A 13562-nucleotide genomic window follows, 5' to 3' on the forward strand; every position below is an offset into this window, starting at 1 on the left:
GTGAGATGAATTAACAGAACACTAAGCAGTTTCCCAGAAAGCTTCTTTCCAGATTTCATCTGAGGATATTTCCTTTTTCACCATAGCCCTCTATGGACTTCCAAATATCACTTTGCCAATTCCACAAGAACTGTCTTAGTGAAAGGCTTCTTGAGGGGAAAGCTGTAACTTTCTGAGATGATTTCACAGAACACAAAGAAGTTTCTCAGAAAGCTTCTTTCTCTTTGTTATCGGAGGATATTTCCTTTGGCCCTATAGTCTTCAAAGGGATCCGAAATATCTGTTCTCAGATTCCACAGAAATAAGGCTAGCAAAGAGATCCACGAAATACAGATGTAACTCTGTGAGATGAATTAACAGTACACTAAGCAGTTTCTCAGAAAGCTTCTTTCCAGATTTCATCTGAGGATATTTCCTTTTTCACCATAGCCCTCTAGGCGCTTCCAAATATCACTTTGCCAATTCCACAATAACTGTCTTAGCGAAAGGCTTCTTGAGGGGAAAGCTGTAACTCTGTGAGATGATTTCACAGAACACAAAGAAGTTTCTCAGAAAACTTCTTTCTCTTTGTTATCGGAGGATATTTCCTTTGTCCCTATATTCTTCAAAGGTATCCGAAATATCTGTTCTCAGATTACACAGAAATAAGGCTAGCAAAGAGATCCACGAAATACAGGTGTAACTCTGTGAGATGACTTAACAGAACACTAAGCAGTTTCTCAGAAAGCTTCTTTCCAGATTTCATCTGAGGATATTTCCTTTTTCACCATAGCCCTCTATGGGCTTCCAAATATCACTTTGCCGATTCCACAAGAACTGTCTTAGCGAAAGGCTTCTTGATGGGAAAGCTGTAACTCTGTGAGATGAATTCTCAGAACACAAAGAAGTATCTCAGAAAGCTTCTTTCTCTTTGTTATCGGAGCATATTTCCTTTGGCTCTATAGTCTTCAAAGAGATCCGAAATATCTGTTCTCAGATTCCACAGAAATAAGGCTAGCAAAGAGATCCATGAAATACAGATGTAACTCTGTGAGATGAATTAACAGAACACTAAGCAGTTTCTCAGAAAGCTTCTTTCCAGATTTCATCTGAGGATATTTCCTTTTTCACCATAGACCTCTAAGGGCTTCCAAATATCACTTTGAAAATTCCACAAGAACTGTCTTAGTGAAAGGCTTCTTGAGGGGAAAGCTGTAACTCTGTGAGATGATTTCACAGAACACAAAGAAGTTTCTCAGAAAGCTTCTTTCTCTTTGTTTTCGGAGGATTTTTCCTTTGGCCCTATAGTCTTCAAAGGGATCCGAAATATCTGTTCTCAGATTCCACAGAAATAAGGCTAGCAAAGAGATCCAGGAAATACAGATGTAACTCTGTGAGATGAATTAACAGAACACTAAGCAGTTTGCCAGAAAGCTTCTTTCCAGATTTCATCTGAGGGTATTTCCTTTTTCACCATAGCCCTCTATGAGCTTCCAAATATCACTTTGCCAATTCCACAAGAACTGTCTTAGTGAATGGCTTCTTGAGGGGAAAGCTGTATCTTTCTGAGATGATTTCACAGAACACAAAGAAGTTTCTCAGAAAGCTTCTTTCTCTTTGTTATCAGAGGATATTTCCTTTGGCCCTATAGTCTTCAAAGAGATCCGAAATATCTGTTCTCAGATTCCACAGAAATAAGGCTACCAAAGAGATCCACGAAATACAGATGTAACTCTGTGAGATGAATTAACAGAACACTAAGCACTTTCCCAGAAAGCTTCTTTCCAGATTTCATCTGAGGATATTTCCTTTTTCACCATAGCCCTCTATGGGCTTCCAAATATCACTTTGCCAATTCCACAAGAACTGTCTTAGTGAAAGGCTTCTTGAGGGGAAAGCTGTAACTTTCTGAGATGATTTCACAGAACACAAAGAAGTTTCTCAGAAAGCTTCTTTCTCTTTGTTAGCGGAGGATATTACTTTGGCCCTATAGTCTACAAAGGGATCCGAAATATCTGTTCTCAGATTCCACAGAAATAAGGCTAGCAAAGAGATCCACGAAATACAGATGTAACTCTGTGAGATGAATTAACAGAACACTAAGCAGTTTCTCAGAAAGCTTCTTTACAGATTTCATCTGAGGATATTTCCTTTTTCACCTACCCCTCTATGGGCTTCCAAATATCACTTTGCCAATTCCACAAGAACTGTCTTAGCGAAAGGCTTCTTGAAGGGAAAGCTGTAACTCTGTGAGCTGATTTCACAGAACACAAAGAAGTTTTTCAGAAAGCTTCTTTCTCTTTGTTATCAGAGGATATTTCCTTTGGCCCTATAGTCTTCAAAGGGATCCGAAATATCTGTTCTCAGATTCCACAGAAATAAGGCTGGCAAAGAGATCCACGAAATACAGATGTAACTCTGTGAGATGAACTAACGGAACACTAAGCAGTTTCCCAGAAAGCTTCTTTCCAGATTTCATCTGAGGATATTTCCTTTTTCACCATAGCCCTCTATGGGCTTCCAAATATCACTTTACCAATTCCACAAGAACTGTCTTAGTGAAAGGTTTCTTGAGGGGAAAGCTGTAACTTTCTGAGATGATTTCACAGAACACAAAGAAGTTTCTCAGAAAGCTTCTTTCTCTTTGTTATCGGAGGATATTACTTTGGCCCTATAGTCTTCAAAGGGATCCGAAATATCTGTTCTCAGATTCCACAGAAATAAGGCTAGCAAAGAGATCCACGAAATACAGGTGAAACTCTGTGAGATGAATTAACAGAACACTAAGCAGTTTCTCAGAAAGCTTCTTTCCAGATTTCATCTGAGGATATTTCCTTTTTCACCATACCCCTCTATGGGCTTCCAAATATCACTTTGCCAATTCCACAAGAACTGTCTTAGCGAAAGGCTTCTTGAGGGGAAAGCTGTAACTCTGTGAGATGATTTCACAGAACACAAAGAGGTTTCTCAGAAAGCTTCTTTCTCTTTGTTATCGGAGGATATTTCCTTTGGCCCTATAGTCTTCAAAGGGATCCGAAATATCTGTTCTCAGATTCCACAGAAAAAAGGCTAGCAAAGAGATCCACGAAATACAGATGTAACTCTGTGAGATGAATTAACAGAACACTAAGCAGTTTCTAAGAAGGCTTCTTTCCAGATTTCATCTGAGGATATTCCCTTTTTCAACATAGCCCTCTATGGGCTTACAAATATCACTTTGCCAATTCCACAAGAACTGTCTTAGCGAAAGGCTTCTTGAGGGGAAAGCTGTAACTCTGTGAGATGATTTCACAGAACACAAAGAAGTTTCTCAGAAAGCTTCTTTCTCTTTGTTATCGGAGGATATTTCCTTTGGCCCTATAGTCTTCAAAGGGATCCGAAATATCTGTTCTCAGATTCCACAGAAATAAGTCTAGCAAAGAGATTCACGAAATACAGATGTAACTCTGTGAGATGAATTAACAGAACACTAAGCAGTTTCTCAGAAAGCTTCTTTCCAGATTGCATCTGAGGATATTTCCTTTTTCACCGTAGCCCTCTATGGGCTTCCAAATATCACTTTGCCAATTCCACAACAACTGTCTTAGCGAATGGCTTCTTGAGGGGTAAGCTGTAACTCTGTGAGATGATTTCACAGAACACAAAGAAGATTCTCAGAAAACTTCTTTCTCTTTGTTATCGGAGGATATTTCCTTTGTCCCTATAGTCTTCAAAGGGATCCGAAATATCTGTTCTCAGATTCCACAGAAATAAGGCTAGCAAAGAGATCCACGAAATACAGAGGTAACTCTGTGAGATGAAATAACAGAACACTAAACAGTTTCTCAGAAAGCTTCTTTCCAGATTTCATCTGAGGATATTTCCTTTTTCACCATAGCCCTCTAGGGGCTTCCAAATATCACTTTGCCAATTCCACAAGAACTGTCTTAGCGAAAGGCTTCTTGAAGGGAAAGCTGTAACTCTGTGAGCTGATTTCACAGAACACAAAGAAGTTTCTCAGAAAGCTTCTTTCTCTTTGTTATCGGAGGATATTTCCTATGGCCCTATAGTCTTCAAAGGGATCCGAAATATGTGTTCTCAGATTCCACAGAAATAATGCTAGCAAAGAGATCCACGAAATACAGATGTAACTCTGTGAGATGAATTAACAGAACACTAAGCAGTTTCCCAGAAAGCTTCTTTCCAGATTTCATCTGAGGATATTTCCTTTTTCACCATAGCCCTCTATGGGCTTCCAAATATTACTTTGCCAATTCCACAAGAACTCTCTTAGTGAAAGGCTTTTTGAGGGGAAAGCTGTAACTTTCTGAGATGATTTCACAGAACACAAAGAAGTTTCTCAGAAAGCTTCTTTCTCTTTGTTATCGGAGGATATTACTTTGGCCATGTAGTCTTCAAAGGGATCCGAAATATCTGTTCTCAGATTCCACAGAAATAAGGCTAGCAAAGAGATCCACGAAATACAGATGTAACTCTGTGAGATGAATTAAGAGTACGCTAAGCAGTTTCTCAGAAAGCTTCTTTCCAGATTTCATCTGAGGATATTTCCTTTTTCACCGTAGCCCTCTATGGGCTTCCAAATATCACTTTGCCAATACCACAAGAACTGTCTTAGCGAAAGGCTTCTTGAGGGGAAAGCTGTAACTCTGTGAGACGATTTCACAGAACACAAAGAAGTTTCTCAGAAAGCTTCTTTCTCTTTGTTATCGGAGGATATTTCCTTTGGCCCTATAGTCTTCAAAGGGATCCGAAATATCTGTTCTCAGGTTCCACAGAAATAAGGCTAGCAAAGAGATCCACGAAATACAGATGTAACTCTGTGAGATGAATTAACAGAACACTAAGCAGTTTCTCAGAAAGCTTCTTTCCAGATTGCATCTGAGGATATTTCCTTTTTCACCATAGCCCTCTATGGGCTTCCAAATATCTCTTTGCCAATTCCACAAGAACTGTCTTAGCGAAAGGCTTCTTGAGGGGAAAGCTGTAACTCTGTGAGATGATTTCACAGAACACAAAGAAGTTTCTCAGAAAGCTTCTTTCTCTTTGTTATCGGAGGATATTTCCTTTGGCCCTATAGTCTTCAAAGGGATCCGAAATATCTGTTCTCAGATTCCACAGAAATAAGGCTAGCAAAGAGATCCACGAAATACAGAGGTAACTCTGTGAGATGAAATAACAGAACACTAAGCAGTTTCTCAGAAAGCTTCTTTCCAGATTTCATCTGAGGATATTTCCTTTTTCACCATAGCCGTCTAGGGGCTTCCAAATATCACTTTGCCAATTCCACAAGAACTGTCTTAGCGAAAGGCTTCTTGAAGGGAAAGCTGTAACTCTGTGAGCTGATTTCACAGAACACAAAGAAGTTTATCAGAAAGCTTCTTTCTCTTTGTTATCGGAGGATATTTCCTTTGGCCCTATAGTCTTCAAAGGGATCCGAAATATCTGTTCTCAGATTCCACAGAAATAAGGCTAGCAAACAGATCCACGAAATACAGATGTTACTCTGTGAGATGAAATAACAGAACACTAAGCAGTTTCTAAGAAAGCTTCTTTCCAGATTTTATCTGAGGATATTTCCTTTTTCACCATAGCCCTCTATGGGTTTCTAAATATCACTTTGCCAATTCCACAAGAACTGTCTTAGCGAAAGGCTTCTTGAGGGGAAAGCTGTAACTCTGTGAGATGATTTCACATAACACAAAGAAGTTTCTCAGAAAGCTTCTTTCTCTTTGTTATCGGAGGATATTTCCTTTGGCCCTATAGTCATCAAAGGTATCCGAAATATCTGTTCTCAGATTCCACAGAAATAAGGCTAGCAAAGAGATCCACAAAATACAGATGTAACTCTGTGTGATGAATTAACAGAACACTAAGCAGTTTCTCAGAAAGCTTCTTTCCAGATTTCATCTGAGGATATTTCCTTTTTCACCATAGCCCTCTATGGGCTTCCAAATATCACTTTGCCAATTCCACAAGAACTGTCTTAGTGAAAGGCTTCTTGAAGGGAAAGCTGTAACTTTGTGAGACGATTTCACAGAACACAAAGAAGTTTCTCAGAAAGCTTCTTTCTCTTTGTTATTGGAGGATATTACTTTGGCCCTATAGTCTTCAAAGGGATCCGAAATATCTGTTTTCAGATTCCACACAAATAAGGCTAGCAAAGAGATCCACGAAATGCAGATGTAACTCTGTGAGATGAATTAACAGAACACTAAGCAGTTTCTCAGAAAGCTTCTTTCCAGATTTCATCTGAGGATATTTCCTTTTTCACCATAAAACTCTAAGGGATTCCAAATATCACTTTGCCAATTCCACAAGAACTGTCTTAGCGAAAGTCTTCTTGAGGGGAAAGCTGTAACTCTGTGAGATGATTTCACAGAACACAAAGAAGTTTCTCAGAAATCTTCTTTCTCTTTGTTATCGGAGGATATTTGCTTTGGCCCTATAGTCTTCAAAGGTATCCGAAATATCTGTTCTCAGATTCCACAGAAATAAGGCTAGCAAAGAGATCCACGAAATACAGATGTATCTCTGTGAGGTGAATTAACAGAACACTAAGCAGTTTCTCAGAAAGCTTCTTTCCAGATTTCATCTGAGGATATTTCCTTTTTCACCATAGCCCTCTAGGCGCTTCCAAATATCACTTTGCCAATTCCACAAGAACTGTCTTAGCGAAAGACTTCTTGAGGGGAAAGCTGTAACTCTGTGAGATGATTTCACAGAACACAAAAAAGTTTCTCAGAAAACTTCTTTCTCTTTGTTATCGGAGGATATTTCCTTTGTCCCTATATTCTTCAAAGGTATCCGAAATATCTGTTCTCAGATTCCACAGAAATAAGGCTAGCAAAGAGATCCACGAAATACAGGTGTAACTCTGTGAGATGAATTAACAGAACACTAAGCAGTTTCTGAGAAAGGTTCTTTCCAGATTTCATCTGAGGATATTTCCTTTTTCACCATAGCCCTCTATGGGCTTCCAAATATCACTTTGCCGATTCCACAAGAACTGTCTTAGCGAAAGGCTTCTTGATGGGAAAGCTGTAACTCTGTGAGATGAATTCACAGAACACAAAGAAGTATCTCAGAAAGCTTCTTTCTCTTTGTTATCGGAGCATATTTCCTTTGGCTCTATAGTCTTCAAAGAGATCCGAAATATCTGTTCTCAGATTCCACAGAAATAAGGCTAGCAAGAGATCCACGAAATACAGATGTAACACTGTGAGATGAATTAACAGAACACTAAGCAGTTTCTCAGAAAGCTTCTTTCCAGATTTCATCTGAGGATATTTCCTTTTTCACCATAGCCCTCTAAGGTCTTCCAAATATCACTTTGCCAATTCCACAAGAACTGTCTTAGGGAAAGGCTTCTTGAGGGGAAAGCTGTAACTCTGTGAGATGATTTCACAGAAGACAAAGAAGTTTCTCAGAAAGCTTCTTTCTCTTTGTTTTCGGAGGATTTTTCCTTTTCCCCTATAGTCTTCAAAGGGATCCGAAATATCTGTTCTCAGATTCCACAGAAATAAGGCTAGCAAAGAGATCCACGAAATACAGAAGTAACTCTGTGAGATGAAATAACAGAACACTAAGCAGTTTCTCAGAAAGCTTCTTCCCAGATTTCATCTGAGGATATTTCCTTTTGCACCATAGCCCTCTTGGGGCTTCCAAATATCACTTTGCCAATTCCACAAGAACTGTCTTAGAGAAAGGCTTCTTGAAGGGAAAGCTGTAACTCTCTGAGCTGATTTCACAGAACACAAGGAAGTTTCTCAGAAAGCTTCTTTCTCTTTGTTATCGGAGGATATTTCCTTTGGCCCTATAGTCTTCAAAGGGATCCGAAATATCTGTTCTGAGATTCCACAGAAATTAAGGCTAGCAAAGAGATCCACGAAATACAGATGTAACTCTGTGAGATGAATTAACAGAACACTAAGCAGTTTCCCAGAAAGCTTCTTTCCAGATTTCATCTGAGGATATTTCCTTTTTCAACATACCCCTCTATGGGCTTCCAAATATCACTTTGCCAATTCCACAAGAACTGTCTTAGCGAAAGGCTTCTTCAGGGGAAAGCCGTAACTCTGTGAGATGATTTCACAGAACACAAAGAAGTTTCTCAGACAGCTTCTTTCTCTTTGTTATCGGAGGATATTACTTTGGCCCTATAGTCTTCAAAGGGATCCGAAATATCTGTTCTCAGATTCCACACAAATAAGGCTAGCAAAGAGATCCACGAAATACAGATGTAACTCTGTGAGATGAATTAACAGAACACTAAGCAGTTTCTCAGAAAGCTTCTTTACAGATTTCATCTGAGGATATTTCCTTTTTCACCATACCCCTCTATGGGCTTCCAAATATCACTTTGCCAATTCCACAAGAACTGTCTTAGTGAAAGGCTTCTTGAGGGGAAAGCTGTAACTTTCTGAGATTATTTCACAGAACACAAAGAAGTTTCTCAGAAAGCTTCTTTCTCTTTGTTATCGGAGGATATTACTTTGGCCCTATAGTCTTCAAAGGGATCCGAAATATCTGTTCTCAGATTCCACAGAAATAAGGCTAGCAAAGAGATCCACGAAATACAGATGTAACTCTGTGAGATGAATTAATAGTACACTAAGCAGTTTCTCAGAAAGCTTCTTTCCAGATTACATCTGAGGATATTTCCTTTTTCACCATAGCCCTCTATGGGCTTCCAAATATCTCTATGCCAATTCCACAAGAACTGTCTTAGCGAAAGGCTTCTTGAGGGGAAAGCTGTAACTCTGTGAGATGATTTCACAGAACACAAAGAAGTTTCTCAGAAAGCTTCTTTCTCTTTGTTATCGGAGGATATTTCCTTTGGCCCTATAGTCTTCAAAGGGATCCGAAATATCTGTTCTCAGATTCCACAGAAATAAGGCTAGCAAAGAGATCCACGAAATACAGAGGTAACTCTGTGACATGAAATAACAGAACACTAAGCAGTTTCTCAGAAAGCTTCTTTCCAGATTTCATCTGAGGATATTTCCTTTTTCACCATAGCCGTCTAGGGGCTTCCAAATATCACTTTGCCAATTCCACAAGAACTGTCTTAGCGAAAGGCTTCTTGAAGGGAAAGCTGTAACTCTGTGAGCTGATTTCACAGAACACAAAGAAGTTTATCAGAAAGCTTCTTTCTCTTTGTTATCGGAGGATATTTCCTTTGGCCCTATACTCTTCAAAGGGATCCGAAATATCTGTTCTGAGATTCCACAGAAATAAGGCTAGCAAAGAGATCCACGAAATACAGATGTAACTCTGTGAGATGAATTAACAGAACACTAAGCAGTTTCCCAGAAAGCTTCTTTCCAGATTTCATCTGAGGATATTTCCTTTTTCACCATAGCCCTCTATGGACTTCCAAATATCACTTTGCCAATTCCACAAGAACTGTCTTAGTGAAAGGCTTCTTGAGGGGAAAGCTGTAACTTTCTGAGATTATTTCACAGAACACAAAGAAGTTTCTCAGAAAGCTTCTTTCTCTTTGTTATCGGAGGATATTTCCTTTGGCCCTATAGTCTTCAAAGGGATCCGAAATATCTGTTCTCAGATTCCACAGAAATAAGGCTAGCAAAGAGATCCACGAAATACAGATGTAAGTCTGTGAGATGAATTAACAGTACACTAAGCAGTTTCTCAGAAAGCTTCTTTCCAGATTTCATCTGAGGATATTTCCTTTTTCACCATAGCCCTCTATGGGCTTCCAAATATCACTTTGCCAATTCCACAAGAACTGTCTTAGCGAAAGGCTTCTTGAGGGGAAAGCTGTAACTCTGTGAGATGATTTCACAGAACACAAAGAAGTTTCTCAGAAAGCTTCTTTCTCTTTGTTATCGGAGGATATTTCCTTTGGCCCTATGGTCTTCAAAGGGATCCGAATTATCTGTTCTCAGGTTCCACAGAAATAATTCTAGCAAAGAGATCCACGAAATACAGATGTAACTCTGTGAGATGAATTAACAGAACACTAAGCAGTTTCTCAGAAAGCTTCTTTCCAGATTTCATCTGAGGATATTTCCTTTTTCACCATAGCCCTCTAGGGGCTTCCAAATATCACTTTGCCAATTCCACAAGAACTGTCTTAGCGAAAGGCTTCTTGAGGGGAAAGCTGTAACTCTGTGAGATGATTTCACAGAACACAAAGAAGTTTCTCAGAAAGCTTCTTTCTCTTTGTTATCGGAGGATATTTCCTTTGGCCCTATAGTCTTCAAAGGGATCCGAAATATCTGTTCTCAGATTCCACAGAAATAAGGCTAGCAAACAGATCCACGAAATACAGATGTTACTCTGTGAGATGAAATAACAGAACACTAAGCAGTTTCTCAGAAAGCTTCTTTCCAGATTTCATCTGAGGATATTTCCTTTTTCACCATAGCCCTCTATTTGTTTCTAAATATCACTTTGCCAATTCCACAAGAACTGTCTTAGCGAAAGGCTTCTTGAGGGGAAAGCTGTAACTCTGTGAGATGATTTCACAGAACACACAGAAGTTTCTCAGAAAGCTTCTTTCTCTTTGTTATCGGAAGATATTTCCTTTGGCCCTATAGTCATCAAAGGTATCCTAAATATCTGTTCTCAGATTCCACAGAAATAAGGCTAGCAAAGAGATCCACAAAATACAGATGTAACTCTGTGTGATGAATTAACAGAACACTAAGCAGTTTCTCAGAAAGCTTCTTTCCAGATTTCATCTGAGGATATTTCCTTTTTCACCATAGCCCTCTATGGGCTTCCAAATATCACTTTGCCAATTCCACAAGAACTGTCTTAGTGAAAGGCTTCTTGAAGGGAAAGCTGTAACTTTGTGAGACGATTTCACAGAACACAAAGAAGTTTCTCAGAAAGCTTCTTTCTCTTTGTTATTGGAGGATATTACTTTGGCCCTATAGTCTTCAAAGGGATCCGAAATATCTGTTTTCAGATTCCACACAAATAAGGCTAGCAAAGAGATCCACGAAATGCAGATGTAACTCTGTGAGATGAATTAACAGAACACTAAGCAGTTTCTCAGAAAGCTTCTTTCCAGATTTCATCTGAGGATATTTCCTTTTTCACCATAAAACTCTAAGGGATTCCAAATATCACTTTGCCAATTCCACAAGAACTGTCTTAGCGAAAGTCTTCTTGAGGGGAAAGCTGTAACTCTGTGAGATGATTTCACAGAACACAAAGAAGTTTCTCAGAAATCTTCTTTCTCTTTGTTATCGGAGGATATTTGCTTTGGCCCTATAGTCTTCAAAGGTATCCGAAATATCTGTTCTCAGGTTCCACAGAAATAAGGCTAGCAAAGAGATCCACGAAATACAGATGTATCTCTGTGAGATGAATTAACAGATCACTAAGCAGTTTCTCAGAAAGCTTCTTTCCAGATTTCATCTGAGGATATTTCCTTTTTCACCATAGCCCTCTAGGCGCTTCCAAATATCACTTTGCCAATTCCACAAGAACTGTCTTAGCGAAAGACTTCTTGAGGGGAAAGCTGTAACTCTGTGAGATGATTTCACAGAACACAAAGAAGTTTCTCAGAAAACTTCTTTCTCTTTGTTATCGGAGGATATTTCCTTTGTCCCTATATTCTTCAAAGATATCCGAAATATCTGTTCTCAGATTCCACAGAAATAAGGCTAGCAAAGAGATCCACGAAATACAGGTGTAACTATGTGAGATGAATTAACAGAACACTAAGCAGTTTCTGAGAAAGGTTCTTTCCAGATTTCATCTGAGGATATTTCCTTTTTCACCATAGCCCTCTATGGGCTTCCAAATATCACTTTGCCGATTCCACAAGAACTGTCTTAGCGAAAGGCTTCTTGATGGGAAAGCTGTAACTCTGTGAGATGAATTCACAGAACACAAAGAAGTATCTCAGAAAGCTTCTTTCTCTTTGTTATCGGAGCATATTTCCTTTGGCTCTATAGTCTTCAAAGAGATCCGAAATATCTGTTCTCAGATTCCACAGAAATAAGGCTAGCAAGAGATCCACGAAATACAGATGTACCTCTGTGAGATGAATTAACAGAACACTAAGCAGTTTCTCAGAAAGCTTCTTTCCAGATTTCATCTGAGGATATTTCCTTTTTCACCATAGCCCTCTAAGGGCTTCCAAATATCACTTTGCCAATTCCACATGAACTGTCTTAGGGAAAGGCTTCTTGAGGGGAAAGCTGTAACTCTGTGAGATGATTTCACAGAAGACAAAGAAGTTTCTCAGAAAGCTTCTTTCTCTTTGTTTTCGGAGGATTTTTCCTTTTCCCCTATAGTATTCAAAGGGATCCGAAATATCTGTTCTCAGATTCCACAGAAATAAGGCTAGCAAAGAGATCCACGAAATACAGAGGTAACTCTGTGAGATGAAATAACAGAACACTAAGCAGTTTCTCAGAAAGCTTCTTTCCAGATTTCATCTGAGGATATTTCCTTTTGCACCATAGCCCTCTAGGGGCTTCCAAATATCACTTTGCCAATTCCACAAGAACTGTCTTAGAGAAAGGCTTCTTGAAGGGAAAGCTGTAACTCTGTGAGCTGATTTCACAGAACACAAAGAAGTTTCTCAGAAAGCTTCTTTCTCTTTGTTATCGGAGGATATTTCCTTTGGCCCTATAGTCTTCAAAGGGATCCGAAATATCTGTTCTCAGATTCCACAGAAATAAGGCTAGCAAAGAGATCCACGAAATACAGATGTAACTCTGTGAGATGAATTAACAGAACACTAAGCAGTTTCCCTGAAAGCTTCTTTCCAGATTTCATCTGAGGATATTTCCTTTTTCAACATACCCCTCTATGGGCTTCCAAATATCACTTTGCCAATTCCACAAGAACTGTCTTAGCGAAAGGCTTCTTCAGGGGAAAGCCGTAACTCTGTGAGATGATTTCACAGAACACAAAGAAGTTTCTCAGAAAGCTTCTTTCTCTTTGTTATCGGAGGATATTACTTTGGCCCTATAGTCTTCAAAGGGATCCGAAATATCTGTTCTCAGATTCCACACAAATAAGGCTAGCAAAGAGATCCACGAAATACAGATGTAGCTCTGTGAGATGAATTAACAGAACACTAAGCAGTTTCTCAGAAAGCTTCTTTACAGATTTCATCTGAGGATATTTCCTTTTTCACCATACCCCTCTATGGGCTTCCAAATATCACTTTGCCAATTCCACAAGAACTGTCTTAGTGAAAGGCTTCTTGAGGGGAAAGCTGTAACTTTCTGAGATGATTTCACAGAACACAAAGAAGTTTCTCAGAAAGCTTCTTTCTGTTTGTTATCGGAGGATATTACTTTGGCCCTATAGTCTTCAAAGGGATCCGAAATATCTGTTCTCAGATTCCACAGAAATAAGGCTAGCAAAGAGATCCACGAAATACAGATGTAACTCTGTGAGATGAATTAACAGTACACTAAGCAGTTTCTCAGAAAGCTTCTTTCCAGATTGCATCTGAGGATATTTCCTTTTTCACCATAGCCCTCTATGGGCTTCCAAATATCTCTTTGCCAATTCCACAAGAACTGTCTTAGCTAAAGGCTTCTTGAGGGGAAAGCTGTAACTCTGTGAGATGATTTCACAGAACACAA

Source organism: Macaca fascicularis, chromosome 5 (genome assembly GCF_037993035.2).
Source record: "Macaca fascicularis isolate 582-1 chromosome 5, T2T-MFA8v1.1".
Lineage (NCBI taxonomy): Eukaryota > Metazoa > Chordata > Mammalia > Primates > Cercopithecidae > Macaca > Macaca fascicularis.